The sequence below is a fragment of the Bos grunniens genome, chromosome 4 (genome assembly GCF_055505025.1).
Source record: "Bos grunniens cultivar Pamir isolate PY7600 chromosome 4, Bosgru_T2T1.0, whole genome shotgun sequence".
NCBI lineage: Eukaryota > Metazoa > Chordata > Mammalia > Artiodactyla > Bovidae > Bos > Bos grunniens.
In genome coordinates, this window is record NC_141168.1 from 22,800,781 (window position 1) to 22,826,585 (window position 25,805).

The following is a 25,805-nucleotide window of genomic DNA, read 5'->3' on the forward strand; positions in this document are numbered from 1 at the left end:
TGAGGACACAGTGCAAAGACGGCCCTCTATGGTCCAGGAAAACAGCCCTCACCAGAAACAGAATCTGCCAGTGCCTTGATCGGGACTTCCCAGCCTTCAGAATAATTTTCTGTTGTTTAAACCATCCAGCCTAGGTATTTTCTTGAAGCAGCCAGAATGGACCAAGACAGCTTCTCACTGTTTCTACCCTGTCATGCTCCTGCAGCATTCTGTACTCTTTTTTTTTTTTTTTTTGCTTTTAAACATTGGTCATTCTTGCAGTGGCTTCCCTGGTGGCTCAGTTGGTGAGGAGTCCGCCCGCAATGTGAGAGACCTGGGTTTGATCCCTGCATTGGGAAGATCCCCCAGAGAGAAAACAGCAACCCACTCTAGTATTCTTGCCTGGAGAATTCCATGGACAGAGGAGCCTGGTGAGTTACAATCCATGGGGTCACAAAGAGTTGGACTAAATGACTAACTTTTCTCTTTCTTTCATGCTTGTAACTACTGTTTAATATCCACTTGCCCCACTAGATTGTAAGCATCCTAAAAGCACAGACCATGTCCATTTTGACATCCCTTCAGTTGGCATGGTGCTCACCAGAGTGAGTGCTCAATACCTACTGTGAACAAATTCATGAAAGAATGCAGACCAAAGAAGGAACAACTGAAATAACAAACAACCGAGAAAGACAGATGCCATCAGCCCCATCTCATTATGAGAGAATATCATCACTCCAAAAGTTAGCGGCTGTAACTAAACTCAGAGATTGTGCGCAAGAAAGCCAAGTGTAAAGCCAGAATGATTCAAAATCTACCACCAGATTCTCCTTCTTCCTGATCACACAGTTCCCCTTAAGTAGCAGTGCAATAAGAGAAAGCAACTGAATTAGCTCAATTCAGAAGCAATCTAGAGAGATTATAAATGAGTCTACTGGAAAAGGAAGATTAAGTGGAAGAAAAGATTTTAGATGCTGGTCATCAGAAAAGTTAGAAAATTCAGGAGATATGATAAAGTAGCCATTCCAAGTGAAAGGAATAGTATGTAAGAGGGCTGTGTGAACTCTCTTGAAACGAGTTAAAAGAGAAAATTAGATACAATTATTTCACTGTTGTGTTTTAAGATAACACGTAAAGGCCACCAGTATGCCAAAAAGAACAGTATATGAAACTGTGGTTTTGATGAAAATGCAGAACAAAGAACTAACACTCAAGTCAAGATGCTGTTACACACAGAGTTATTTGCTCACTGGCATCATCCACCTAACTTCTGCTTTCCTGCTTTAATTCAGTCCCTGAAAACCAATTATACTTGAATGCAATGGAAACCAAGCAGTTTCTTAGACGATCTAACACCCTTTCACATGCTGACAAATCAAATTTGGGAGGAGGCAGAGCAGCAGGGAAATTTCGAACTATTTTGGGCTGTGTGTCTTCTCAGGTCTTTGCCTTGCTAGCCCTTCTCATGCCCGATATTTGACTAATTGGAACTCTAGATTTCAAGCAGAAGTCTTGAGCTATAATTTGGTACATCTGCTTAGAGATGTGACTAGACTCTTAAAATGGTTCAATTGTAACATTTGGGAATGGTGAACACCAGTGCAATTACAAATAACTACCAGAGAAATGCTAATACGTGTCACTCTGTTGGGAAAGAAGAAAGACAGGATCCAACTTCATGCAAATAATTAAAGGTGCCTTTGTGACTGTGAAATACACTGGCTCTCCAAATACTCTTATGGTCTTCAATGACACGAGTGATTCAAAGGATTCAGTAAACTAGTTGAGGAAATGGACTTTCTGTAAGAGTCTCCTCCTGTGGTTAATATACACGTGTGGGTATGAAACACAAATGATTTCTAAGTGGTCTGCCTCTTACATTTTAGGAAGCTTCATATTTCCCAATAATTGATTTTCTGAGGTCTTCCCACTGACAAAGATAAAAACAAGTTTATAATCCCCTTGCACAGCCATTACTCATTTCTCAGGTATTACAGCATTTTAGAACTGGACTCCCCACAAAATGAGGCACCAGAAGCATTTCTGCTTTACATATGAGATTAATACCAGAAGAAACCTGTGATCTACCAATGGTGCTCTGGGTCTCCCATCCCAGGAAGTGCATAATAAAATCAAAATAGCCAGATTCTGCCTGAGAAACTGGAGTTCAATGCACACACTGTCGGATAAAGTGCTCTAGGCCAATGATTCTTAAATATGTTGGGGTCTAATTATGCTTGAAATATAAAACACATTTCCATCAGCCATTAATAACAATGGCTCAATATTAAGGGCACACAGAATCCAGAATCTTGAGGGAAAGGAGACAATGGAGGCAGATATGGTCCAGAAACAGAAGCCCATGTAATTTGAATCCCCAAGTAACTCGAATATACAATCTACTCTCTTGATGACTAGAAAAATCAGAACATTAGGCCTTGTAACTTTCCTTCACTTCAGCAGAATTTCCCGCAAATCTCTGTCTCAGAGGCTTGTCTATTTAGTATTCAAGGCACTAAAACCTATTAGCAAAGAGAAAACCAACCAGCCTATATTAAGGCCTACAGGGGGAAGAAGGGAGTATGTTAACCAGGTGGCTAGAAATCATCTTTTACTGAATCTCATGGTACTATTAGGGCTTCCCTGGTAGCTAAGCTGGTAAAGAGTCCGCCTGCAATGCAACAGATTCCAGTTCGATTCCCAGGTCAGGAAGTTCCCCTAGAGAAGGGACAGGATACCCACTCCAGGATTGTTGATGGTAGACAATTTGCCCACAACGCAGGAGACCTGGGTTTGATCCCTGGGTTGGGAAGATACTATAAAAGGAGAATCAGTTTAGTGTGGAAAAAGAATTGGCCACCGATATGATGTTAAAATACTAGTTCATGATGGACCCTGCTCAGTGCTTGAACTTGGGAATTTTAGACACAACATTATCCCTGTGAAGTCTGAACTTAGAATTAACTATTATTGCGCTGCACTCAAAACAAGCCACATGTTTAGAGTTCTTCAGCCTGATTTTACATAGTTTTTAATAAAGGCCATCACCCATCAGGACCCAGAGACATGAGTAAAATTGTGAAGTAGGCTCTTGGGGAAATCTCTCCCCTTTTCATCAACCCTTTGGACTCCACTGAAGTCTATCAGCTAGAGCAGGGATTCTGTGAAACAACAAAAAACTTCTTGTAGTCTGGGATTTTCAGTGCTTGGCAAAGGGTGCCTACATGACCCAGTGCCCACTCCCTGACCTTGGGTGCTGAATTTCTCATACATATTGTTGCATTTCTGTTTCTGGGAGAAGAAGAAGGTGCCCTTAGTGATCTTCTCATGGGGAGTAGGGCAGTATGGAGAGCATAAGGAAGCCAGTACATGAATTTCTGCAGACCTATATGGGCCTCTGAAACTCCAATACTTTGGCCACCTGATGCGAAGAATTGACACATTGGAAAAGACCCTGATGCTGGGAAAGATTGAAGGCAGGAGGAGAAGGGGACGACAGAGGATGAGATGGTTGGATGGCATCACTGACTCGATGGACCTGAGTCTGAACAACATCTTGGAGTTGGTGATGGACAGGGAGGCCTTGTGTGCTGCAGTCCATGGGATCGCAAAGAGTCAGACATGACCGAGTGACTAAACTGAACTGAACTGAACTATATGGGCCTCTTCCCCTTATCAGCCAGTTGTGTACCCTGACTATATCACTGTTCTAAATCGTAGCCACGGTACAACTCTATGTTGAGTTCCATGAGTCCTACTGAATCTCCAAAAATAAGAGTGATCATCTGAACTTCCAATGGAACTATGAAATGACTTCCCAATCTGGGACTTCATGTGATTCCTCTTGTAACAAGGATTCATTCATTGATGGTTTCACCTTCCCTCTCTTGAAGTTTGTTCCAGGTTATTCATAAAACCATATTAATGCAAAGAATCACAGGTTTCTAAGATCTGAGGTTTTCCTTCTAAAGTATGTTCAAGTACTATGTTCAAGAAAACATCCTCAGAATCATTATCTAACCCAAAGTATGAATTCTGGTGGTAGAAATCTAAGGCCAGGTAGAAAGATGTCAGTTCAACAATTGATCAGTATAAGAAATCTTTGGAGGAGGAACTCCCTGGTGGTCCTGTGGTTAGGACTCTGCACTTTCACTGCTGAGGGTGCAGGTTCAATCCCTGGTCGGGGTACCTGGCTTCTTCAAGCCACATAGCATGGCCAAAAAAAAAAAAAGTATCTAGGGGAAATACAAGCTTTGCAGTACTTCAGCTCACATGACACCAGCAGTTTCTAGATATGTAAATAGGGTTGGGGAACAAAAGGGAAGAAAAAAATCTAGTGGTCTCCTAACCTCTTCATTTAGATCCTTCTTTTCCAGTGTGAGAACAGGGAGCAAAAAGTTAACTAGATATTCTAAGTCTGAGAGACTAAATTTTCAGTCAGAACGCAGATGCTTCAATTATGTGGTGATGGCTGATAGGCATGAAAATAAATTAATATTCTTCCTTATTGTTGGTTTTTCTTGCTGAATCATACAGATTTTAGAAACTGCCTCAGAACAGGAACAGTTATATTGAGCTTTGGGGGGTAGGGGATGGGAATAATGAAGAGACTAAGTTACACTGCTTGCTCAGTGCTATTCTAGGAAGAGCAAGACAGCTCCAATCATAATTCACTATATAAAGGTCTAGAAAGATACATCAACATTTTGTCAACACACATTTCAATGCATGTGAATGCACTGAATGCATGTGAGACCAACTCACATTATTTCTTTTAGCCCTCAGAGCACACCAATTTCTGGCATGACTTTAAATAATTTATGTTACTTCTAATCTTCTAAGAGTTCTTATAAGTTAAACAAGCCAAATTTATTTCAAAAAAGAAAACCAAAATAACAACAGTAATAGAGATCACCACCACCACCAAAGAGTAACGTGGCACTGACCATTTATTCTTCCTACTAAGTAGACATTTGTCTTGATATTCTGGATTATGTTACTTCTAGGGGTGTCACTGCAATGCATTCTGATATATAAAAATTGTAAAAAAAAAAAATAGGTCTTAATGTACAGCAATAATAGTATTTTAGAAAACTGAATCAGTAGCGATTTGAAGTTAATCACTCAGTCATGTCTGACTCTTTGCAACCCCATGGACTGTAGCATGCCAGGCTTTCCTGTCCGTCATCAACTCCCGGAGTTTACTCAAACTCAAGTCCATCAAGTCGGTGATGCCATCCAACCATCTCATCACCCTCTATCGGCCCTTCTCCTGCCTTCAATCTTTCCCAGCATCAGGGTCTTTTCCAATGAGTCAGTTTTTCATATTAGGTGGCCAAAGTATTGGAGTTTCAGCTTCAACATCAGTCCTTCCAATGAATATTCAGGACTGATTTCTTTTAGAATGGACTGATTGGATCTCCTTGCAGTGCAAGGGACTCTCAAGAATCTTTTCCAACACCACAGTTCAAAATCATCAATTCTTTGGTGCTCAGCTTTCTTTATAGTCCAACTCTCACAACCATACATGACTACTGGAAAAACCATAACTTTGACTAGGCGTACCTTTGTGGGCAAAGTAATGTCTCTGCTTTTTAACATTCTGTCTAGGTTGGTCATAACTTTTCTTCCAAGGAGTAAGCGTCTTTTAATTTCATGGCTGCAGTCACCATCTGTAGTGATTTTGGAGCCCAAAAAAATAAAGTCTGACACTGATTCCATTGTTTCCCCATCTATTTGCCATGAAGTGATGGGACCAGATGCCATGATCTTAGTTTTCTGAATGTTGAATTTTAAGCCAACTTTTTCACTCTCCTCTTTCACCTTCATCAAGAGGCTTTCTAGTTCCTCTTCACTTTCTGCCATAAGGGTGGTGTCATCTGCATATCTCAGGTTATTGATATTTCTCCCAGCAATCTGGATTCCAGCTTGTGCTTCATCCAGCTCAGCAGTTGGCATGATGTACTCTGCATATAAATTAAACAAGTAGGGTGACAATATACAGCCTTGATGTACTCCTTTCCCAATTTGGAACCAGTTTGTTGTTGTATATCCAGTTCTAACTGTTGCTTCCTGACCTGCATACAGATTTCTCAGGAAATCTGTGATTTCCAGGTCAGGTGGTCTGGTATTCTCATCTCTTGAAGAATTTTCCACAGCTTGTTGTGATCCACACAGTCAAAGGCTTTGGCATAGTCCATAAAGCAGAAGTAGATGCTTTTCTGGAACTCTCTTGCTAACATTTATAGGGCACTGTATACAAGGCACTTTCTGTATGCTGGCTCATTTAATCTTTATAACAAGCATCAGCTGGATCCTTTGCAACATTTGGGAAATATGCAGCATGGGAAATATGCAGCAAAGAATTCAGGCATTAGGTGTGTCCGAGTTTAGCTGCATTTGTAATTCCTTGGCCTCAGCTAATCCAAATGGTGCACAGAATCTTCTGAGAGCTTTCACACAATCTTATAAAAGAGACAGACCCAAATCACCAATCAGCACTGGTCTTACTTGCTGCTAAGTGCTACATGGAGCAGAAATTCACATATGCAAACCCAACAGTGGTGGAATAATATACAACCGTTTGTAATATTAAGAACTAGTGATAATAGTTCTCACCAGAGCTCTAGTTCTACCTGACCCCTCATCTTACTTTTCAGTGACTTTGGGTGTATATGTTTTATTGAACATTCTCCCACCCCCACTCCCTAGCATCACTATAATTAATCAGATTTGTGTTTACTGAGTAAAAGTCATATGTCACACATTTCATCTTCCCCTAGAAAGTCTTTTTTAAATTAAGCCTCAAGGTAAAGTGATACTGTATTCCAAGAGTTAAGAGCTTGTGCTTTGAAATCAGACTATCCTGGATTCAAATCTTGGCTGCATCACTCACTTCTGATTTATAAACTTAGGTGATGGGATGGGTTGGGTTGGGGGTGTATGCAGAAAAGTCTATGGTATTATTTCCTGTACCCAGGCAATCTTTTATAATGCGTTATACATAGCAGATGCTCAATAAATATATTCCTATTATATTCCCCCATATCTAAATTTTCTCTGTATATTTAACCAGGTCTCATTCCCTTCTACTTTTTTTTTTTTTTTTGCCTCTAGGAAATATATACCTGGCAGATGTTTAACAGCTACGTATAAGCAGAAAATGAAATGATGTTGGTACATAATTTGGTTGTAAAGTTTATAAAGTGCTTTAAGTTGACAGAAATAGTGCAAATGAAGACTGTAAATGGATATAAAACATGAAATATCTCTCTCACTAACCTATCTTTTCTCCTCAGATTTCTCTCTCCCAAACTAGGGATTCCTCTGTTTTCCCCCTTCCTGTAAGAGGCTTCTCAGGTAGCACAGTGGTAAAGTATCGCCTGCCAATGCAGGAGACTCAAGAGACAGGGGTTCGATCCCTGGGCTGGGAAGATCCCCTGGAAAAGGAAAAGGCAACTCATTTCATTATTCTTGTCTGCAAAATTGCATGGACAGAGGAGCCTGGCGGGCTACAGTCCGTGGGATTGCCAAGAGTCAGACACGACTGAGCATGCACAAAGAGGCAGATGTAACAAGCTCACACGGAGCAATTAGAAAAAGGGTGGTTCTGATTTATTTAGGACTCCCAGCATCAGGGCACAAAAATGACAAAGTAGCTCAAAAATCAAAGATTAGGCTCATTCCCCTAACGCGGACAGCTTGCTCACAACAGCCTGGTGTGTGAACCCTGTCAATAACGTGCATAGGAAGTAGTGGCCAAAGTATGGCAGCCATAGGGTTTTGAGTTATTTCGTGGTTTTGTAAAGGATGGCATCTAATTTCCCCAAAGATCCTGTGTCTGGGAGAAATTCATCTGCTCTCTTCTTCTGGAGCTTTGATACATGACATGTCACAGTACTTCTGAGTGGGCTTCTGCCAGTGGTGCAAAAACTGATGACATGAAGCAGGTATCCACAATGGCACAGCTGCTCATGGGTGCATTTAAATCAACGCCTATTCTTCCCGTGCCATCAGGCAAAGCCCCTTTTACTGCTCTCATACAAATACGGCTTAATTTTATTTCCTGCCTGGCTTTGTATAATTTTGACATGTCCTCAGTCAAACACGACCCAGTCCTTCAATCAGGCCCTATTTTTCTGGAGATGGGAAAATAAGAGGAAGCTAAAGTAATTATTGAAAACTCATAAGCAGCAGCTTTAGCCTAATTACCTTGACTTTCCTTTTTAATTTTTCTATCGATCGTCTCTTGTTAATATACAAGTATTGACTGAGCCAGGAGAGCCTGGTGTTACTGTGATAAGAACAGATGCCGCTGCGAAGCAAGATGGAATTAGGAGATCCAATAGTCAGCTCTTCTTTCTCAGAAGCACACACAAACAGCACAGACTTTGGTGGGGGACCCGCTTAAGAATCACCAGCAGCATCTATACAGCGAACATCTTTGTTCAATGCCTTGGTGGTCTGTTCTGCCTTTGCCACCAGGGGGCAGCTGGGAAAAAGAAAAACAACCCCCTTTTCTTTGTTCCTCTCCTGATGTTAAAATAATACAATGTCCCTTACTTTCAGCACATAATCTACTAGAACTCCCAGGTCAACAACTCCGGAGGGGTGGGCAGCCCAGGAATGAAGGTGACATCCCTTGGAGCTGCAAGTGCTTTTTAAACGCTGTTGTACTGAAAGTTTCAACCTGAAAATACCTTAGCAATATTGGGTGAGCTGTCCTGCATATTAATGTATTGTTGACAAACGCTTTTAACAGTTCCTGCTTCCTCTCTCAGGGAGAAATGTGAAGTTTTCTTGCTATAGAATAGGAAACCCATTTAAAAAATAATTATTTCTCAAGCACTTTTAACTTTTCAATTTCTCATATATCTCAGTTTTCAAGAACATTAATAATGCGTTGTAGGTCGAGAGTCTTAAATTGCTATCGAGGTCTACCTCAATATAAGCAAACACAATTTAGTAACCCCGAGTGGAAATCAATTTTCTTAGGAGTTAAGAAAACCCTGGTAAGCCAAGGTGGCTGGCGTGCTACATTCTGCTTTATTTCATCTTTTAAAGCAACTCTACAGGAAAATAAAGCAGGAGATGTTAGCAACGCTAAAAGAAACCAGAAATATCTAAATGGGGGAGTTCTCAATAAACCCCGGTCGCAAATTCTCTTACATATTCCAGAAGGAAAGAAGTGTTCTTAAAAAAGGATGGAGAATACACATAAAAACCAAACGAGTGGTTCAAAATCCAAGAAGCATAGAGGAAAGCCACAGGAAAAGGCAGCCAATGGATCCAAAAGAAAAAACTATATGAAATGAAAGAATTGTTAAGACTAAAGAAGGGGGTTAAGGACTGGTACAGAGCTGAAATGGCTCTCTCGACAGTAGAAGCAGCAGAAGTAGAAGAAACAGTACAGTCCCCATAAAGCACAGTGTTGTAGCAGTGAAGGCATGTCTATTATAAATTAACAAGTTTACAGACTTGGGGGACATTTAGGGAAAGGGAAAATGGATTTCTAGAAAAATAACTTCATCAGACCCCCTGAGGGCATCACTGTCATCAACAGGTCACAGGCATAGGCTACATCATCAGTCCAGATTAACCAGTGGCAAGCAATTCATCCGAAGGTACCGAGAAACCAAGTCACACTATAATCTGTACAACTGTCGTGCATAACACCATCAGATAATAATCACAGACATTCGTCCACAACATAGGTTTCAAATATGCTTTAGTGAAAAGACTGGCTCAGGAAATGACATATTTCAGAAATGAAAACTGAAAAATATCTTCAGGATTTGGAATGGATGAACTCCCAACGAATAACACTGTGATCTGCTTATAGCTGGATTCAAACACTTAGACAATGTTTCAGCAGATCAGGATATTTTTGAGTGCCTACCATGTCCCAGACACAAAGATACAAAGGCAGATGGGACCTGCTCTTTCTCTCTACAAAGGTCATTGTGTGGTGGAGAGAAACACTCTAACGATTCTAACACAGTGTGATAGGAGGATAATCATCTCAGGAGCAAGATGTTAAGCCAGCCAAAGGAAAAAACAGGAGAGCCTTCACTGTTTAAAAGCGTTATATTTAAGGCAGATCTTTAAATATACTTGAAATGGCCATCAGAAGAACAGCAGGACTGGAGGAGTGTGGAAAAAGAGACTCTAGCATCCTCAGGTCAATTCAGGCCTCAAATGGGGAGGCACAAACCAGTGCTGACCAGAGAAAACCTGTGTTTAGAAAGACAAGGGTGGGAAGAGGCAGAGACACCACTGAGAGGCGACTGTGGAAGACAAAGGGAAAAGCAGACAGAAGGAAAGAGAAAGCAGAGTCATATTCCAGGAGTTGAGTTTAATTTCTTAGCTCTTACTGACATCCTAGTCATGGTATAATGGAAAGAGCTACGGATCTGTTGTCACGTGACTTTGACTGACGTCCCAGCTCCACTCTTCACCAATACTATGTGTCTGACTATTTCAACCAGGGATCTTTCAGTTTTAAGTAACAGAAAAACTGACTCAAAGTGGGAAACAGGGTTTTACTGTAAGAAACAGAAACGACTATAGTTAATTTAAGCAGAAAATGATGTAAGAAACTAAACGTAAGAAATTGAGTGCTTATGGTATCACAGGAAGGGCTGGTGGAGCTGAACTTAAGCCACATTTCCAGGAAATTACTCAAAAGTAACACTAAAGAACTGACCCCACCAGAGGAGGTCACTATTAGGGAAAGTGAAAGTCGATCAGTCGTGTCTGACTCTTTGCAATCCCATGGACTATACAGTCCATGGAATTCTCCAGGCCAGAATATTGGAGTGGGTAGTCTTTCCCTTCTCCAGCACTATCAGGAAGGCCAGGAGTTAAGAGGCTGCCCAGCTTCCATCAGCTCTTGATAGCCATGAAACTAGTGAGTAACTTTTAACATTGTTGCAAAAATATCAACATCTCTATTCTTGCTCCCACAAAAGAGCCAAGCCACTCAAAAGAGCCTTCATCTCAATTTTCCCTTCCAAATGCCACATGAACGCATCTAATAATAAGAACCTAGGGGCTCCCCAGGTGGCACTAGTGGTAAAGAATTCACCTGCCAATGCAGGAGACGCAAGAAACGTGGGTTTGATCTCTGGATTGGGAAGATCCCCTGAAGGAGGGCATGGAAACCCACTCCAGTATCCTTGCATGGAGACGCTCCATGGACAGAGGAGCCTGGCGGGCTACAGTCCATGGGATTTGCAAATAGTCGGACATGACAGAGTGCCTGAAGACACAATAAGAAGAACTCAATTCACCCTTGAATTCTGCTGCAGGGAGATCAGGAAATGTACTCCCGAGGGCCCACCAGGAGGAGCCTGGAATTCTGAGTACCAACCCACCAGACTCACAGGTAGATGAAACAATAAAAATAATACTGGCATTCAGGAGAAGAATTCCAAAGGCGGAGCAGTTCAGCATTATTTGATTCAGTGTTTTTACAACACCATTAAGGACTCAGGGTTTTTCCATTTTTCTATCTTTAGCATCAGAGGCTTACCCCTCTTTGATGGCAAAATGGCTGTCACGGGTAACACACATACATTAGACATTGTTAACAGAGACAAATGGGCCTATTTCTTTCTATTACCTTTTAATCAAAGAAAACCCTTCCCCAAATGCCTCAGCAGATTTTCAGACTTTCTGAACAGAACTGAATTACTTATTTGTGGCCCAGACCATCACTGCTGAAACATCATTAGCATGACTGGTCTATAGATAAATCATGATGTACACTGAGAAGCAGGAAAACGGACCCTTCCCTGAGCATATGGCCTTGCAAGAGAACAAAAATTAGCACTGGACAGCTAGGAAGAAGGGGGAAGGCAATACAGAGGTGCAGCAAACTGTTTATCTCCAACTCTCAATGTCTTACCTTCCTCAAGTTAGTATCTGCCTCCTCATCTAAGAGGGCCATCATTCCTGGAAGATCACATGAAGTGACATGTATAAGACCTCTGCAGATGATCTGAGAGGTCATCATCATTAGCACAAGGGGGAGTGAGAAAGAAGACTTTTGTTTTCAGCAAGTACCACCCTGTCTGGATAGTGTTCATTGAAAGGGCAACTAATTGTCTTGAGGAAAAGCAATTTGCTGAGATGAGTGTTTTTGAAGCACTTTATACTGTCATTATGGAAAAGAGGGCTAGATTCTATCTGAAGGAAGACAATCAATAAACCATGAAACCACCCAACATTACTGGAGTGTTTCCAGAGACAGAACTCTTTGGTTGTTTTTAAGAAAGACTCTCTCGAGCAAGTGTCACTCGGCTGATGAAGCAACCATGTGTATGAAGCACGGTAAACACCATCCCAGCAGGTAATCATGGATCAAGAGCCTGAAGTTGAGAGGACAGGGCTTATTAGGAATGCAAATGCTAATATCCATGTAGGTTTGATATACAAAATGTGTGGACAATTGCAACTTTCACAGCCCTAGATATTTCAAAGGGTCACACCTGTTGCTTACAGGGTACTAGCTAATGCAGATCAATTCTTCCTGCCAAGTTCAAGCTCTTTTGTACACTCAGTGGAATTTCATATCCTATGGTTGAATTAAGGTAGCAAGGATGACTGCCCATTAATATGCTTATAGTATCTTTCAGCTTGCAACAGTTAATTCGCTGAATCGAATTACACTGTAATATGAAATATTATTATAGAACTGATCTCATAAATTGATGATGGAACTTTCAAAGGAATTTTCCTTAATATTCTCATTTATTTACTCTTAATTTTACTACATTATAATCATACCCTCAAATTCAATGAGCCATTATATAGGATTCTCAGGCCCATAGTAACACTAATGATGTAATTATGTATCCTGGCTATGCCTGGAGAAGGGAGTGGCAATCCACTCCAGTATTCTTGCTTGGAGAATCCCATGGACAGAGGAGCCTGGTGGGCCACAGTTCATGGGATCACAAAGAGTCAGACACGACTGAGTGACTGACACTACTATGCCTAGAATTTTGCCATTCAGATGTTATGAGAAGGGAGGAAGAAGCTTTGACCTGTACCTCCTGAAATGATATTACCCTCCTGAAATGATAAAGAAGTTATATAGGAAAGCTAAATTTGTAGTATGATAGCTGTGAAATGTGCCAACTTGGCCAGGCTAAACAATATTTCCCTGAATTCCCTTCCCTGTGTACTTCTGTTAAGATGGGTTATAAGAGACATTCTTGCTTGAGACTGAGGGGTGGAAGTGAAGCAGCATCCACTGTTTTACAGATTCAGGAGCTTGGGTTCTTAATGCAGATGCTGTTCAACCACTTGGTGTGGGGCACTGCTGAGCCCATGACCCTTCCACTTTCCACTTGGACCCTCTTACAGTAAGCTTCTTTGATGCTCTGTAGGACGCTCATATCATCAGGGTTGGAGAGAGTGAGAACTCACAGGAATTCCAGCTCATTCTCATGAGTTCAACCTTGTCTACACCATCCCTTACTTTATATCCCTCTCTCCTTTCTACCTGCCCTACATAGACTCCAGATTATAGTAAGAGCTGTGAACCGCTTAACCAGAGCCTACAACTGCATAAGGTCAAGTCCCTGTAACAAGTCTTTTCTTATATGTGTGTTTGTGTACAATACACACAAACGCCTACCTGTGCTTCTGCTTTTCTGACTGAACACCACTAATTTAACGCCATAATTTATTTGTCAGAATATCATTCCATGGTTTTGTGTCTGTCCACAAAGATATTTATTCTGAAGTGAAATGACTAAAGGTGAGCTTTTTTACAACTTCCTACAATCCAGTAGTTGAGAGATGTGTGAATAATCAAGAAAAAGAAGAGGTAAAGCTTAGAGAGGCAAGATTTAAGAGAGATTTCCACTTGAAAAAAGTTCAAAACCAACTTTTAGCATCAAAAGCCAAACCTTAGTTATCTGCTGAATTTTGCTTTCAAAACTCCCATGCATTGGAGGAAATGATAAAATGAAAATAGCATTTAAAATATGTTAAATATATAGATCTCTATAAGGAGGGATAAGAGTAGCATCTATTGAGCAAAGGGGTTATGTAGTAGAAGTCTTCTCAAGAATAATTATTATTATAGCTAACACTCACATATATGGCTCTACAGTGAAGTTTCACTAAAAGCACAATCCTATTTTATGAGTTTCAGATATAACAGTTCACCTCAACAACATAGGAAAACTATGATTACCTCCTTTGTACTGATAAGGAATCTAAGACAAGAGCAAGAGCTTTCCTAGGATCACCTAAGAGGAAACTACAGGGACAAGGCTTTTACCAACTCCTGAACTCATATACTCACACAAAAGTGTACAACTTAAAAATTCATACAAAATATTTTGAAACAAAAATATTGCTTATGATAATCAGTTCTTTAACATATAATGCTTCTCATCTCAATGTCTTTACTCAGATCCCCTAACTAAACCATCTAGGTCTAACCAATTTTCTCTGATCAGAATGTACGTTTCCTGATGCCAAGTCTCTAACTTCAAGGCACTTCAAGATATTTTAGAGTAACATGCATATAGACGTGATTTCCATGGAGCAATGGTTTGTGGTCTTTACGGGCCAGCTGGCGCAAGCCTCTTGACGGCAGATACCGTATCTTCTCCTTTCGTGCATCCCCTCCACTGTACATAGGGCTTTACAAACACCAGGCACTCAATGACGCCCTACTCATTTTCACAATCAACTGGCTTTTTAATCTGGCAACATAAGGCTGGTAATAGGTACAAAAACATATTTTTTCATTGAAAAAAAAATGTCTAAAAACAATATGCAGATTCATTCACCAAACTGCTTAACTCTACAACAGAGGGGTCCTATCTTCAAGTTTAAAGATCATTTCAGAACGAATTCAAGAAAGTATCATAAATGATGAATAGATGTATAGAACTTGTTACTCAAGGAAGCAACACAGATTCGAAATAATTAAAACCGCAAAAGGTGTTCTGATAAATTAAAGGTACACATTCATCATCGAGAAAAAAGAAACGGTAGGTCGATGTCTTGAAGCTCAATGGTGTGCTTTCACAAAACATCTTCTGTTTCCTGTTAGAAAAAGCACAGTTCTGTACTGCAGTGAGTTTTCTTAAAAAAAAAAAAAAAAAAGAAAAAAAAAACAGGAGAGGGAGCAGTGCCAGGTGTCAGGACCACACGGAGCTTGCATTTATATTACCCTGGATAGTCGAGATGGCACTTTTTAGATCTCACGTTTTGTCTGGCTTCATCTGGGCCAGTTCGTTTTGTTCTCACCCCTACCTACAAACTGTCAAAACATGCCATCCATTTCATAACTGTGTTCTACGTAAAAAAGGAAAAACTAGACCATTTTCATCTCAGTTGCTGGGGAAGAATTCCAGTGGAATGGACCTAACAACACAAGGGAACTGGAAGGGACGCTTCAGGCAGGCTGACTCAGATACCCAAGCTCCTTTCTGCAGTATCCCTGGAGACGTAAGTAATATCTTCAAATCAGAAGAAGCTAATAAGACGATTTCAAATAATTACTACTCTAAAAAAAAGATTCTAAGTTATGTTCTATGAAAATGATGTTCTCAAAATGCCAAAAATGCATATCCAAAATTATCTATGTAAAACAGGTCATAGTGACTGAAACAGCTCAGCTTTTGCAGAAATGCAGGGCCTGTAGTTAATATTTGCTGAATGCCTTGTAGCAGAAAGCTCAAATAGCAAGAAGTGATCAGTCTGCCATTCCATTATCCACACCTTCAAGTATAAAGCTCCTTCTGCTGAGAATTCTTCTTGCTTTTAAAATGTTGCCCTAAAAGCATTATATTGTTTCCCAGCAATGCTAACCACAAAGGTAATGATGCTGTACATTTAATTTTTCCAGCCTTCATGTGTCTGCCAGAATTATAAATGAGTCATTAACAGTCTCAAATAGATTGACATTATTGTTTGCTACTGCTGAGAAATCTCATTTCTTTAGAGACAGCAGGAGGACAGTTTGGATTTAATAATGGTGGGGCATAGAAAGCATGCAAAGTTAAAAGAATCTAAAAGCATACCAGTCCAACTTTCTAGGATATTTATTTTGTTGCTGAATTCAAAGGGCTGAAGGCATATTTTATCAAAAGGTCCAGGTTAGGAAGATAGACTCCAGCCTACAGAAAACATGAGAATTGTCTAAAAAAAAAAAAAAGAAAGAAAAGAAAAACCTCATCTTTACCCTGATATGGTGTGAAATAAAGAACAGTTAGCTAGACAAAGTCCCAGAATATGCCAGGGATCACAATTAGTCACAAGCCATCTTTGAAGCTACAAACATACTCTGGTTAAATTATATTCAAGCAACTAGAAACCTTAAGCTATTTAGTTGACTTTGGAAGTCAAACATGAGGTGGATCCATGAAGCCTAGAACTTTTATGGCAAAAATTCTCCTTTCCAAGGGTTTCAGAAAAAATTAGTAGGCTTCATAAGATAGAACATTTATACAAGAATGTCAGAGAGAAAGCTTAGAGGTGAGGGAACAGCAAATAGCCCAGTTTAGCTGAAGTACAGAGTCCTATTGAAGAGAAACGGGGCTAGGTTGAAAATGCCGGCAGGGAGCTATTATCAAACGCCTAGAATTGCCAGATAATTATATTCTATTAATACCATAGTCAGTATGGATCCATAGAAGGTTTAAAGGATAATGAAAAGATTGGAATTGAGCCTGAAAATGAATGTAACAGCACTGAGTACAGTTATCCTACAGTGCCACAGGATACAAGAAAGATCAGCTAATGTAATATTGTAATTATTCACATGCAACCAGAACAAAATTAATGACTGTGGAAAGAGTAAAATAAGAGCAAACCAAAGGGAAGTTCCTAGGATGAAATCTATAGGATGTAGATGATAATGATAGTGGCAAAAAGAAAGATGAAATTGAAGATAAATATGATGCTTCTGGCATTCACGGCTGAAAAAACAGAAGCTAGAAAGGAAAAGAAAAAACAATCCCAGCTAGATGATAAGCTCTCCTTTGGACATGAGTGGCAATGGTATATGCAGGTAAGTGTCTAGAAGGCAGTTTATACTGAGGAGTCTGGATTTAGGGAGAGAGAGCAGAGAAATAGTACATAAATATAATTGTAAAGCAAGGACATAAGATCTGTGATCTAGATAATAAAGACTAGAAGATCTATCTAGGCTGATACTTTGGGCAGAAGCAATATTTTAGGAATATGAAAGAGAAAGAGAAGGAAAAAGAGGACAAAGAAAATGAGCAGTCACACAGGAGCAGACAAATACAGTGCACAGTTACAACCAGGAATATTTATGAGCTTAAGGAAAAGATTTTTATCTATCTTGAACTAATAAGACAAAAAGAAAACATAAGGAGAGAACCTGTTGGAGTTAACAATTACAATGATCATTAGGACAGTGGTTCTCAACTCTGGCAGTACATCAGAAACCTCTGGGAAGATATTTTTTTAAAAGATCAGTGGGGATGCTTATCACTGACCAGTTAAAGCAGAATAGTCAGGGTGGTCCCCATGCATCTGTAGTTTTTAAAAGCTATCCAGATGATTCAAATGCAGCCAGGTTTGAAAACCACTATTCTAGACAAAATGATGAAACCAGAATATGTTAAAAAAAAGAAAAAACAGCAGGAGGAGGAAGGAGAAGAGGAGAAAGAGGAAATGGAAGGGGAGAAAGAGAAAGAATAGAGTTAGCACAATCTAATCTTCGGATAAACTTGGTGTAGAAAGGACAGCAGGATCTTGAGAAGATCTCAAGTCAGGAGACGGTTTCTTTAGGATGCGGAGAGAATGAGCATGTTTTAGGGAAAGAAATCAGTAGATGTACAGAAAATAAATATGGGCTTGGAGAGAGAGCTGGACATGGGGTACACAGGAAACAGTGAAACAAGACTCTGGAAAATTTGAAAGAGGATACAATTAAAAGCACGAATCGAGAGCTTAAGTCAGGTGGCAAAAAGATTTATTTCCCAGAAAAAATGAAAATGGAAGAGAAGTAAGATGAAGATAAAGAGAAATACTTGAGGTAGAGTGGAGCAGGGTCATGCTAAGAGAATCCTCTTCAGATGGTCTCAATAGGTAGATTAACAGGGAAAGAGTTGGGGTTTCAAGAAGAAGAGAAAAACCATAACATCACCAAAGGCAAAACACTCAATATCTCTTTTAACTGAGGCAGGTACACAATCTTCTACTAATGTAACCGATCAGATTTCGTATCAGAAAAGTCAGGAAGATGACTGGAATACACAGAGAGGACTCAGATAATCTAACTTGTGAACTGCCAACACAGCTGAAATTAGAATCAGGCACCAACTGCTTTACAAAAAAAGGAAAAAGACAGATCAAACCAAAGTTTCAATTGACATCTACATCAAGTCTCAAGAAAGTTAAAGAGCTGATCAAAGTTTCAAGTGATGAATGACCTTAAAGCAACTGACTAACACTAAGCTATAGTTTTTCCTTCAAGAAATTCTGACAATGAATTAAGAATCTCAATTCATTAAATTCTTCAAAGTTCCAAAAAGTTCCATGAAATCAATACAGGAAAATTAGAATATCAAGGAATCCCTGAATTTCTAGAAGGCATTCAGAAACTAAAATGAACTAGAAAACAAAACTCTAAGTATAATTTTTCCAACAAATGGAGGCTAACAGAAACAATCAGAGATTATCTAAAGTTTCAACCTCATATCTACGTTGGAAAAAAAATGAAGAATTATCATAAGTGAACTTCAAAGATTCCATTTACATTTGGCCAGGTTCTGTTTAAATAAAATGGAAAACCAATTTATGACCCATCACCACCTCCCTGCTTAATGTGATAATGACTACAAAGGCTTAAAAGGTTTAATTTTAAACCCTTTCTAGTACTTGGGATGTTCCCATTAATAATTTGAGTTTTTCAGTGTCGCCAGCTCTCACCCTGGCCTGCTGAAGGAAGCTGTCCCCACGATACAAGGAAGCTCTCTTGTGGATAACAAACAACCCACCTGTATGAATGTGATCTGCCACAGGCGCTATTGTCTAGTGCTGGGTAAATGGTTTGTATAAAAATCCATATATTGAGTTGAGCAGAAATGAAATAAAGTCTGAGCAGTGACAGAATGTCAATTATGGAGTTGGTAAAATAGCCTTTTTAAAAAGCTGTTCACTTCGGCACTTTTTTGACTCTACAAATTTTACTTAAATATCATATTCCTCTGTCACAAGCCACATTGTGAAAAATAGCAAAAACTATTTGGTGAAGAGGAGAAAATTAATCTTTTAGGCAAGTATCTTCTCGGGACTTCACTAAAAATCAGTTAAAATCTGCATTTTAAATTAAATCTACATGACATGTTTGGAATAGAGAGGGCCAATAAACAACAATACCCATCCCCTCCTAACAAAATAACAGGTTACTATCATTGGACACGACTGAACTGAACCAATCATGTGCACAGTATCTTGGGGAATTAGAAGAGAAGTGTCTTAAAAGTTCACTACAAGATATCTACAGAGATACGGTGGGTTCGAAATACTAAAAAGGGAGTCACCATAAACTTATAAAAATTAAAGCTTAAGGACAACAATAATTAAAGAACATGCCCATGGGTCAAATGTAATGACAAAATCTCAGTGTAGGCTATTTAGACTTGGCAAGGAATGGCAGGAAGAGGAAAACACTCAGATGCCTGGCGTAACAACATACAGGTTAACATACGAAATATGAGTTCTGATTTGCAGAACACTTGGATAGAATTAACTTCTTGGTTCCTTACAGCTGCCTGGTGAGTTAAGTAAAGCAAGCTTTTGTTATATCCACTCTACAGCTGAGACAACTCGGACCAACCGAAGTGGAGTAACTTGCCCAGAGGCAACTAGAGTAAGTGCAGAAGCCAGGATTCAAACTTAAGTTTTCATTAACATCCAGATTTGGCTAAACAAATTATTTTTTTCTCTCTTTATCCTCTCTCTGTTTTGCAAATTCAGTAGTCCCAGAAGTTAGTATGATTTTTTCTTAATCGTATCCCAGCAATAAACAAAGTCTTTAATTAGCACCTATTATTTTACAAAGAGACCAAGGATAAAGGATATTTTAAAGTTTATGTTCTATATAAACCAAAAGCAATAAAAAGAGGAAAGGAGGGATTTTTTAGTGGATAGGACTGCAGTTTGGGAAAGAAGAAAAAGTTCTGGAGTTGGATAGCAATGATGTGAATAATGTGAATGTACTTAATATTATTTAAGTGTACACTTAGAAGTGGTTTAAACAGCAAATATGAGTTATGCATATTTTATCACAATAATGAAGATAATAAAACATTTTTAAAACCACATTTAAAATCTGAAATGTAAAAAAAAGTAAATAAGTATATGAAATCTACTACTGGTTTTCATTATCTGTGTTAAATGTATTGCTCCTCTAAGTGTGACCTACACTTTAGCTAAAATCTGCAGTAGATAGAAAGAACTAAATCTCACTTCCCATTTGACTTCCCAACTAGATTCACTGTGCAATGACTATCAAGTAAGTTTTATGAAGTCAAATGAAATCTAAGAGAGAAAAAGAATACTTAGTCTTACTAAAGGCTTATGTCTTTCACAAAATTAACATGAAATGACTCAAGCTCACCATAATGACCCATATCTGTTAATGTGAGCTAATTCATACAAAATGGTGAGAGGGGAAGCAATGAAGCACTTAATTGTATATCATTTAATATTTAATACTGGTATTTTTGCACAGTTCTTCCAAAATGCTTTGGATTGTAAGCTCCGTGAGACAAAGACTAGTCTTATTCTTTGCTGTATGTTCGGACTTTAGCAAGTAAAATAAATAGGCTACAAGGATATGTTGTAAGCACAGGGAATACAGTCAATATTTTATAATCACTATAAATGGAATATAATCTTTTAAAATTGTGAATCACTATGTTGTATACCTGAAACATGGGTCACAAACTACAATATTTTTTAATTTTAATAAATAAACTAAAAAATTAAGTAAAGAAGGAAGAGAGGGAGAGAAGAAAGGGGAAAGAAGGAAAACTAATGGTTTATGAACACATCCAAGCAAGTAACCAAGAAAACTTGGGATCTGCCAAATCTGAAATACTTGATAGTTCACCAAGTTGACTTGATTATATCAAAAGATATCTTTTTTCCCTAGAGCCATGCTTGAAAGATATGACAGTGCCATTAATAACATCTTACCAATCTATTATTTGTTTGGAAGGAAGAGTATAAATGTAGAACATTTCAGTAAAGGGTCATCATATGCAAATAATCCTAACACTTTGTACTTGGAAATCCTACTTGCTAACCTTTAGGACTTCCCCTATTAGATTCCTCTCCAGGTAGAGAATATAATTTCAAATCCATTTAACAAGATTCCAGTTATTGCCATCAATAATCGTTACCCCGGTCCAGTCATTTCATTTGCAGTAAATAGGTAAGAAAGAAGGTTACTAAAAAGATGATTTGTCTGCCTTTAAGATCTGTGGAGTGTGTTTGTTTTTGTTTCCCCCCCAACCTCTCTTCTTTTGTGGTTGTTAGAAATAGTAGCACTACTGGAACAAAAGAAAGCCAAAGGCATGGTGTTATTTGGTCACAAGCCTACAGCATCTATTTCCTTTACCTAAACCTAAGAAAAGTAATCCAAATAGTCAATGATTGCTCATTTATATGCTATTACATTTAATTTCTAGAGGTCAATTACTTTATATCTTCCTCTGGGAGGTTTCCAGATTAAAATTTAATTAATCTTATTCCTTTGACCATGAGACTAAGTATTTCAGACCTAGAAAAGGAAGTTCTGCTTTTTTTTTTTTTTTTTAAACAATCTTCTACAGTAAGGGGAGAGCTTATCTCCTGAATTCAAAAGACAATTTAGAAAAGGAGAATCATGAAAGTTGATTTTGACTGCTTCAATTCTTTAAAAAAATTTTTTAATAAAAGACCTGGGTATGCAACCTAGCAAAAGAAGGCTTATTAAGTCATATATAAGAATCTTCCTCTAAATAGAAACAAAATCACATAAGGAAAGTTTTCACAAATCTTACTGCACTCCAAGGGCCCAAGAAGATACCCTGTAGCTAAGAACCCCCTTCCAGTCAGGTCAGATAACATCATTTCAGTAGGAAGCCAGATGAGTTCTCTCCACAGCTCCCTAATATGCAGTGAACTGACAGAATGTCTCCTTCAACCTAAATGTTTACCTCGAAGTATCTTTCATGTATTTCTTCTTCATTCCTTCATACAACAGGTTGCAAGATTTGTCAAGTCCAAATCCATTGATTAGTGATGAATAAGCAAACAGTCATGCTTTAACAATTACACAATATACTCATGCAACTAAGATTTGGTTGTAATAGCATAGTATACATTTACTCAACAGAGAGTAAACAAGCCACCTGTCAATCATTCCTACATTTCTTCTTATAGCCTGCCTCAAGTTTATAGTCAGAAATAAAGTTTTTGGCATTTGTTGTCTGCAACTTTTCTGGAAACTAATTCTAAGGAAAAAAATCAAGGGAGAAACTTCATCAATGATAGACATTACCTGAGGACCTGCAGGGTTTATAGAATAGAACCATGTTCTTGTTGTCCAAACACTTGAAGAACTGTTCTGCGGAAGAGGCATTAGACTATTTTCCTTAAAAAACTCAAGCTAGAACTGGCATGGACAGGTAAGGCTTTTTAGGAGACAAAGTGTTTGCACAAAAAACAGACAAAAAAAAAAAAAAAACCCACAAGCCCCCCAAAACAAAGTAAAAAATGCTTTCTAAAAGTCAGTTTCACAGAATGATGAAATAAGTTTCCTCAAAAGGTGGAGAGTTTGTATTACTAAAAGTCTAAACACTGGAACAGACCAAATCCAAGATAAACAGTTACTGCAGAGAAGATCATGTCTCAGAAGACTCTCAGCGTTCTTAGTAAAATGGCCTGTACATAAAAGTCATTCTTATCATTGTTATAAGCTAACTAATAAGAGGGTTAAGAGCCCAAACGGAGTTCACAGAATAGACAGATTTTACAACATGTTACAGGGGGACATAACGTAAGTTACAAATAGCTAGAAGGCAACGAAATAAGGAAAGTTTGCATCTAATAATATCAAGACAAACTGTCAGCAAACACAACCATTTTTCCCCCCAAAGGAAAGGCAGAAAACCCAGCTCAAATATGACAAGGGAAGGTATTCTTTGGTCGACTCAATACAGTCAAAAATGACTGAGACAGTCTACAACTTCCAATGTTATCTAGCATTCTGAAATAAAAAGCTGTCTTCAATAAACAGTATGTGACAGCATCAACAGAAAGTCTCAATAAAACTTTCCCCAATACAAGCTGTGGCACAAACAATCCTTTCAAGACAACTCACTAGCAAATCATCATTTTAGGGTTACTGCTGCAACTTCACAAAGGCGCTAAGCAAAGGTTTAGCTCTCCATGTCACTTTCCCTTTCTCCACCTGATGTACCACCATCAATTTTTAACATAACATTTTAAGGTCTAATGAAAAAGTTATAAGTACTGACTGGAGCTGCAGCTCCTCCTCACTCAGAGATACTCTGTTGATTAACAAGAAAAGTAGCATTTGGGGGCAAAGGAAGAATCAGATACTTACGTGCTGTTGTCAAGTTAATAAATTGCCAAGTGGCAATTATTTAAAGGAACTGCAACAAAGATTGTCAAATAAGACACAATTAACCTATAATTAACTTAAGGCATATATGCAATGTTTAATCCTTTCATTGTAAATTATTGAAGAGGAGGTATGTACAAGAGAAAGTGATAAACTTTCATTGAGATAACAACAACCTCTTGATGATTTTCCCTTGCACAAACTTATTTGATACATTGTCTCCATGGGGGGAAATAGCTTTAATCTGACAAAGTGTAGATGCATACATTTAATATGACTATCTCATCTAATTCTCAAGAAACCTTATTTGTCTAAATTTATGGGTGCAGAAATGGAGCCTTGAAGAGTTTAACTGACTGAGCAAAAGTCAAAAGCCAGTCATGGCAGAGGTGGTATTTAAAAACAAGTCTGTTTTATACCATTGTCCTTATAATGCTTATAATCAGTCTATATAATCAGTCTTATAATCAGTCTACTCTAGTACCATGCTCCAGATTATAGGGAATCTAAAATGCTATACGGGAATTAAAGCAAACAACTGGAATCAAGTGTAAAGTGGAAGAAATGTTGGTAGAGCCATGACACAGGTTGAAGAATGGGTGAGAAGAGAGAAATGGAGAAAAGGCAAGTGGTAAAGTATTTATGGAGAGGAGGGTATCAGAATTAGCCCCTAAAGGACTGCCAAGATTTCCATAGGCAAAGAGGGACAGAGTGGCATTCCACACATAGAGGAATGTGAACAGAATGAGTAAATAAGGAGATGTAAACATTGCAGAGCTTCCTGGAGACTTGTAAAATGCTGTGCAGTTTGGCTCACAGTCATATTAAAATATAAATTCCCAGTCTTAGACTTGACTTATGCAGGCAAAGGGGAGTCATCAAAGGCTTCTGAACAGAGGGATGGTACATTACAAGTCAATAGCAGTCAGTATGGAGTAGTGTGTGGCCGTAATTCTTGACTCCACAAATAAACATGGGCCTACTGTACCCCAAGAGCACTTGATTAGTATTGATGGCTCTCTCTTAGACACGCTTTTATTTGGTTGTTAGGACATCACTTTCTGGGTTGCTCGGACCCATCCTACGGTCTACTTTACTGTGTCCTTTTTAGCTTCCTTTTAGGGCTTCCCTGGTGGTTCATTGGTAAAGAATCCGCCTGCAGTGCAGGAGGTACAGGAGCTGCATGTTCAGTCCTGCTGGGAAGATCCCTGGAGGAGGGCACGGCACCCCACTCCAGTATTCTTGCCTGGAGAATCCCACGGACAGAGGAGCCTGGCGGGCTGCAGTCCATAGTGTCCCACAGAGTAAGACATGATTGAACTGACTTAGCACAGCACACGTCTGTTTTATCTCTACACAATGGAGTATGTCAGGGATACTGCTGTTGGGCATGGAGGGTCACTTCCCTCCGTGCCTCAAAACCCTTCAGTAACTTCCTCTTTTATTCAGTGTCAAAGTCTCGGGTAAGGCCTACTATACAATCACCTCCCATCCCCAGTGCCCCACCACTTCTCCGTCCCCATCTCCTCTCACTCTCCACCTTATTTTGCTCCAATCAGGAGTGCCCTCCTCCTGCTGAAAACACACTGGTCTCAGGCACTCTGCACCCACTGTTCCCCCGGTCTTCACATCTGTCTCCAAGTATCTGCAAGAATCACCACGTCTTCTCCCTTGGCCTCTGCTCAGACAGCACCTTGGAGCCTTGAAGAGAGCACCTTCACAGAGATCCCTAACCAGCCCACTGGTCCACTCTGTCTGTCCTTATGACATGCATCACCAGCTGACCTATTATATCTGTATTTTATGATTAACCAATAAAAGATATACTATTCTTAATATCTGTGTTTCACCATTACAGTGTGTAAGCCCCCAAATTTTGTCTATTTTGCTCTCTGGTATATCTCTGGAGCCTAGAACAATGCCAGGTACACAGTAGGTACTCAATAAATATTTCTTGAGTAAATGATTGAGTGAATGAATAAATGGGAACACCCTGTAGAAGAGGCTCCAGAAGAATTCAGATTTAAGAGAGTCTTCTTTGAAATCTGCCTCACTGGCCTATCTTCCAGATGTGGGTTTAAAATTTTGTCTTTAACATATAATGTCACATATATGTGGAACCTAAAACATGATACAGATGAACTTACTTACAAAACGAAAAGTAGATTCACAGACAGCAAACAAA

The 25,805-nt window shown here is 39.1% G+C and overlaps 1 protein-coding gene and 1 long non-coding RNA gene across 8 annotated transcripts in view; one reads left to right on the forward strand and one right to left on the reverse strand.

Moving 5' to 3' along the window:
* The window catches only part of EXOC4 (exocyst complex component 4), an 802,504-nt gene that overhangs the window by 320,916 nt on the left and 455,783 nt on the right, over positions 1 to 25,805 (reverse strand). The gene's annotated exons all lie outside the window — the stretch shown is intronic.
* Positions 15,328 to 25,456, forward strand: LOC147373779 (uncharacterized). Of its 4 annotated transcripts, none has more exons than XR_015162070.1 (4): positions 15,328 to 15,456; positions 19,803 to 19,855; positions 24,732 to 24,924; positions 25,180 to 25,456. It is a non-coding gene; the product is annotated as an uncharacterized LOC147373779 (long non-coding RNA). The 4 variants fall into 4 exon arrangements; XR_015162069.1 differs by having other exon boundaries at positions 15,341 to 15,456; positions 19,754 to 19,855; XR_015162068.1 differs by lacking the exon at positions 19,803 to 19,855 and having other exon boundaries at positions 15,336 to 15,456.